Source organism: Mauremys reevesii, linkage group 12 (genome assembly GCF_016161935.1).
Source record: "Mauremys reevesii isolate NIE-2019 linkage group 12, ASM1616193v1, whole genome shotgun sequence".
NCBI classification, from domain to species: Eukaryota; Metazoa; Chordata; order Testudines; family Geoemydidae; genus Mauremys; species Mauremys reevesii.
Window position 1 is genome coordinate 44,248,372 of NC_052634.1, and position 6,168 is coordinate 44,254,539.

Consider the following 6,168-nt stretch of genomic DNA (forward strand, 5'->3'; position numbering starts at 1 on the left):
CCCGCGTGGCCCGGCTGGACCCCGCGGCTGCGGACGGTTCGCGGACCCGCGGCTCCGCTTGAGCTGCGCGGTCATGCCTGTGGGAGGTCCAGCCGAGCCGCGGACGAGCGCTCCTCCGCAGTCATGCCTGCGGCAGGTCGGTCGTCCCGGGGCTCGGTGGACCTCCCGCAGGCATGACTGCGGCAGGTCGCCGGTGCAGCCTGCCGCCCCTAGATTTGGCGCCCTAGGCACCAGCTTGTTTTGCTGGTGCCTAGAGCCGCCCTGCCGGTGGAGAAGCGGGTGGCTATTGCAATCTGGAAGCTGGCAACTCCAGACAGCTACTGATCCGTCGCAAACCAGTTTGAAGTGGGAAAGTCGACCGTTGGAATCGTGTTGATGCAAGTTTGCAGGGCCATTAATCGCATCCTGCTAAGAAGAACTGTGACTCTGGGGAAATGTGCAGGACATTGTGGATGGCTTTGCACAAATGGGCTTCCCTAACTGTGGAGGGGTGATAGATGGGACCCATATTCCTATTCTGGCACCACCCCACCTAGTATCTGGGTACGTTAATCGGAAGGGGTATTTCTCTATGGTTCTCCAGGCGCTTGTGGATCACCGTGAGCATTTCTTTGACATTAACGCAGGCTGGCCCGTAAAGGTGCATGATGCACGCATCTTTCGGAACAGTGGCCTGTTCAAGAAGCTGCAGGCCGGGACTTTTTTCCCAGACCAGAGGATCACAGTAGGGGACGTCAAAATGCCCATTGTGATCCTTGGAGACCCCGCTTACCCGTTACTGCCTTGGCTCATGAAACCCTACACAGGGAGCCTTGACAGCAGCAAGGAACGGTTCAACTACAAGCTGAGCCAGTGCCGAATGACTGTAGAGTGTGCTTTTGGCCATTTAAAGGGGTGCTGGTGATCTCTGTATGGGAATCTGGACTTGGGGGAAAGCAGCATCCCTGCGGTTATATCCGTGTGCTGTACCCTTCATAATATTTATGAAGGGAAGGGTGAAAGATTCAATCAGGCATGGACCTCCAAGGTTCAAGTCCTGGAGGCTGAATTTGCACAGCCAGAGAGCAGGGCTACTAGAGAGGCCCAGCACAGGGCTGCAAGGATTAGGGATGCCTTGAGGGAGGAATTTGAGGCTGAAAACCAACAGTAATGTTTGGTGCCTTGCACAGGAGTGAAGTGCAGTGGTTACAATGTTAGTGGGAATCTGTGTTTGCTAAGCTGATTTGCAGTGCCTGTGTCTTTCCTGGGCTAAGGTATCTTTGACTTTATGCAATAATAAAGACTGTTTTCAAAGCCAAGAATTCATGTATTGAAAAGAAAATTACTTTATGGAAAGACACACAACTTTTTGGTAATCTCAAAGGGCTGGGGGGTGGGGTGGGGAACTGTATACTCACAGGTTTGAATATGTCCTGGCTGGAGTGCTGTGCAATGACTGCTGCACTCCAGGGTGGCTATACTGCATGGTGATGGGGGTTGAGTGCAGAGGGTAAGGGTCATAGTTCTCAGGGCTGGTTGGTGAACGTACAGGTGTTGGGGGCAGCTGGTGGTGATGAGAACATCGATGTTTGGGAAGGGGTTGGAGCTAATATGGGGCACAAGGGAAAGAGCGTGGGGACACGGGGTGCAGGGGGGAACCAGGGGCGGTAGTGCTCTGCCTGCATGGCTACGAGAGCCTGGATAGAGTCCGCTTGGTGCTCCAGGATGCTTATCAGCCGCTCCGTGCTTTGCTTCCTGTGCGCTGCATTTTCCTTGCGGATCCTGCTTTCCTCTCCCTCCACTTCTGCGCTTTTGATTTTCTGTGAGAGGTTGGTGCATCACTTCGTGCAGCATGTCGTCTTTTCTTTTTCGCTGTCTCTGCCAGAGGTTTTGCAGTCTCTCAGCCAGTGATAACACGGACAGCTGAGATCTCAAGGTTGCATCTGTAAAGGCAAAATGCAACACTTAACAGAGGCAGCATTGTTTATACCAGACAGAGTAATTCCCTGCACTTAAGGAGGGCACATACAGTCTTCACAATAACGTAATTTTCCCATCCCAAAGAGGCGCACATAACCCACGGGAGCCCCGAAAGGGGAGTAAGGGGACTAGTTGTTTCAGGTCTGTACTGTCCTCTGGGTTTCTGTGCCTTGGGGAGAGCCAACAACTGCAGGGGGCACCTACACTGAACACTATCCCAACATTTTCCACAGGAGTGTATCCTGGAAGATATCTCGCTGCTGCGGGTCACCTGGGAAGAGCGGGAGGGTCTTCTACTGCAATGTGGATTCCGCCCTGACCCCTATGCAGCTTGCCTGTGTGCAGCAATGGTCCCCCCACCCCTCGTGGACACATTAGCCTGACTGGGACAAGGACCACAATGGCTCTCCCAATAAACGTGCACAAGCGCATTGCCCACGCTCTGGATGAGACTTTTGATGAGATTACTGAGGCCGATTACCGGGACGTGATAGACCACATCAGTGCGCTATTCTGCATCTAGGCATGCATGCATGCAGCCGTAACCCTCCCGCCTCTCCCGAAAAATTTCCATCCTGAAAATAAAAGCCGCTTACTGGGAACCTGCTCCTCTGTTTGTCCTCCACCAAGTACCGGGTGCTGCGACTGGCTACCTTCCTCTTGGCTTGAGAAGAACTCCTGGCTGCTTGCCTCCAGGGACTCCGGGGTGTCTCCCCCCACTCCAGTACCCTCCCTCTCGCTTTCCCCCTCCTCCCCCTGCTCTGAAGTGTCCATCGTGGTTGTCGGATTGGCGGTGGGGTCACCCCCAAGTATTGTGTCCAGCTCCTTGTAAAATCGGCAGGTCGTGGGGGCAGCGCCGGAGCGGTGGTTTCCATTGCGGGCTTTGCAGTAGGCACTCCGCAGCTCCTTCACTTTAACCCTGCACTGCAGCGCGTCCCGGTCATGGCCTCTTTCCAGCATGGCCCTTGATATCTGCCCAAAGGTTTCGTAATTCCTATGGCTGGAGCACAGCTGGGACTGCACAGCTTCCTCCCCACAAACACTGATGAGGTCCAGCAACTCGCCATTCTCCATGCTGGGGCTCATTTGCCACGTGGAGGCATGGTCACCTGGAAAGATTCACTGATTGCACTCCACACCTGGCTGAGCAAACAGGAAGGGGATTTTTTTTAAATTTCCGGGGCATTAAAGGGTGGGTCTGACAGCTGGTCACCTGAGGCCAGGGCAGTAGAGTTCGAACTGATGAGCAGAGTAGCTAGAACAGGCACTCTGGGATAGTGCTGAATACTTCTGAAGGCCAATAACAGCGCTTTTGGTGGCCACAGTGGCGGGGCAGCACTGCATCAGCAGTGCTATAGTCTTTATTCCTCTTGTAGAAGTGGAGTACAGCCAGTGCTGTAGCCAGGGAGATACAGCGCTGTATGCGCCTTGGAAGTGTGGACGGTGAGTGAGTTACAGCACTGTAAAGCCAACACCAGTGCTGCAACTCTCAAGTGTAGCCAAGTCTGAACACTAGATGCCTTTCTGGAATGTGTTTGCCCCAAAAGTAGCTCTTGTGTCATACAGGAGGCCTCTGATATGCAGGGGGTCAGATTAGATGCTCTAATGGTCTCTTCTGGCCATAAAGTCGACTAATTTCTGAAAAACTGAGTGTAGCATTGGGAGCAGCGTCTGATGTTTTCCTGTCTAGCCAGCTTGCTGCCTAGAACGAACGCTCCTTGAGTGGGGTGATCCACAGGGAGTAGCTCAAACCCCCAAAGTGCCTGGCCAGGGGCAGGACATTAGCCCAGCAAGGGAGGGGTGTGGCAGTGACATCACAAAGGCCTTTTGCAGGACCTCAGACTATTGGTCAAAGGTGGTGGGGAGGTGGTGACCTCACAGAGAGACGCTGACATCAGCCAGGCAGGACAGGGGCGAGGGGCCAGGGAAACCTCAGAGACCCCTGTGGCTTTGCAAAGAGACCCCCCCCCACTGTCCTGGACTCCTGGGAGGTGCCTCCACCCCCACCCAATGGAGCACCAAGGATTAAAGTGGCAGCATCTAGTGTCAGTGGGGTTCAGTGGCTCAGGCCAGACCCCTGAGCTGGGGACCCACCCCCATAGCTCTGCTCGAGGGCCTGGGGTTTTCACAGCCCCCTCCTCACCCCTCCCTGAGCCCAGCCTGGCTCCTCACCCGGAACAAAGCAGAAGCGTCCGTCGGCCTCACTGCTGTCCGAGTCCCAGGCGCTGCTGCTGTCCCATGGGGAGCAGGCCGAGCTGCTGAGGCTGGGAGAGGATCCTCCACCTCCTGCCCTGGGAAGGCTGGAAGGTCCCACTGACCGGGCAGGGCGATGCCTCCTGCTGGAAATGGGGGCTGGGCTCCTGGGGCCGCTGCTGCCCACACAACAAGCCCCGGAGCCACCCTGCCTGGTTCTGCTCCTGGGCTGGGTCCTGCCTGCCCAGCCGCATCCTGGCCCAGCTCCATTTTGGCCAGGCCGGTGCCTCTCCCACCTCAGCACCTGCGCCAGGAGCAGGTTTCCTCTTCCAGAAGGCTGGGCACTTCCACCTCCTGGCCCGGCCGGGAGCTCCTTCCCCGCCAGCAGGGATGGAGGGGCCGCTCCGCTCCTGGGGAAGATGGCAGCTGCTCCCCTCAGGCTCTGGGGCCACTGGCAGAGCCTTCTTCCTGAACATCCTCAGGAGCCTGGCCATCCTGGAACCGAGCGGGGAGCAGGCGTGAGTCCAGGGTCAGGGCAGCCTCTCACTAACCAGCCTGTTTGGTCCCTCCCCATCCCTGCCCCAGCCAGAGCAGCTCCTCCTCCCAACACAGGGGTGCAGAGAGTGCAGGCTACACACACTGGCAGGAGTTCATTGCATGACCTGCTCCCCCTCAGCACTCCCCCTCGTCATCCCTGGGGCTGCAAGAACCGGGGAGTCTCGTCCTTTTCGAGCACTGGGGTCAGTCACAAAGACCATTGGTCACTTTGGACAAGCAGCTCCCTCCTGCCAGCCCAGGACACACTCACACCTCCCCCCCCCCCAACCTCCGTCCCAGGCTAGAGAAGGAAGAGAACCCAGGAGTCCGGACTTCTCCTGGGAAACCATTCCCCACTTCAAAGTCCCTCGGCATAGCAAGGCCAGGGCCCCCTCGGTTCCCATTGATTTCCATGCTCAGCAGCTCCCCGGGTCTGGCCCAGCTCAGAGACTCTCAGCCTGGGGAACAGTCTCCCACCAGGGAAGGGCTGGGAGCCCCATTGCTGGGACCTTGCCAAACACACTGGAGACGGCTCTGGAGAAGCCCCTCCCCGGTCTGAGAGCGAGGGGCTCCTGGGGGCTGTTTGCAAATCCAATCTCCTTTGGGAGAGATTCTCTCCCCCTCTTTCTGCCTCTCCCCAGACAGACAGGGGACGCCACCGAGGAACCCTAATGCCACTCACTTGCTCTGGTGACGGAGCGATGGATGGAGGATGTTCAGTGTCATCCCTCACCCTTCTCCTCACTCTCCAAGCCCAAAGCAGGCTGGAGACGGGGGTGGTGACCTGAGGAGTTACCCTGCCCAGCCAGCAGGCAGGGTGATGACATCGGGCGATCGGCTGGCTGGGAAAACAAGAGTCTGTCTTATTGCCAGGGAAAAGAGAAACTTGGCCAGCAGCAGGGGGTGCAGAACATCACCCTAGTGCGGGGGTGACAGCACTTATTTCCTTGGTCTTAAAAGAGAACAACAAGGACCTGAGTCTCCTCCCTGTCAATAACCCCCTGCTCAGCCAATCAGGGTAGAGACTGAGGGCGGGAGGCTGAGGGTTCTCACCAGAGAGCCCAAAGGATGGCCCAGGTCACCGGTGGGGATCACTGCCCGAGCACTATTTCAGCCCCACATTTTTGGGTGGACCTCCCACAGTGGGAGCTGCCGAGCACTCCCCTGCAAAACACACACACACCCACACACCTTCTGGTGTTGGGAGGGGAACAGGTGAAAGGACAAACGAAGCACGAGACAAAGAGAAAGGAGGGAGGGATGAAGGAAAAGATTAAACAAAAAGGACAAACCCTAATGTCCCCAGTGATTCTAAGGGACAAAATCCCAAGTGCAGAATAAAATTCGGCCTCCTTAAGCTCGTGTTTTCCATGCGTAGAATTCAACTATCACCAGATGGATCAGACTGAACAGGTTTCAAACCTCGAGGAGGCTCTTACCTTCTAAACAGGGATGGTTGTTTTCTAGTAAACTCATTAA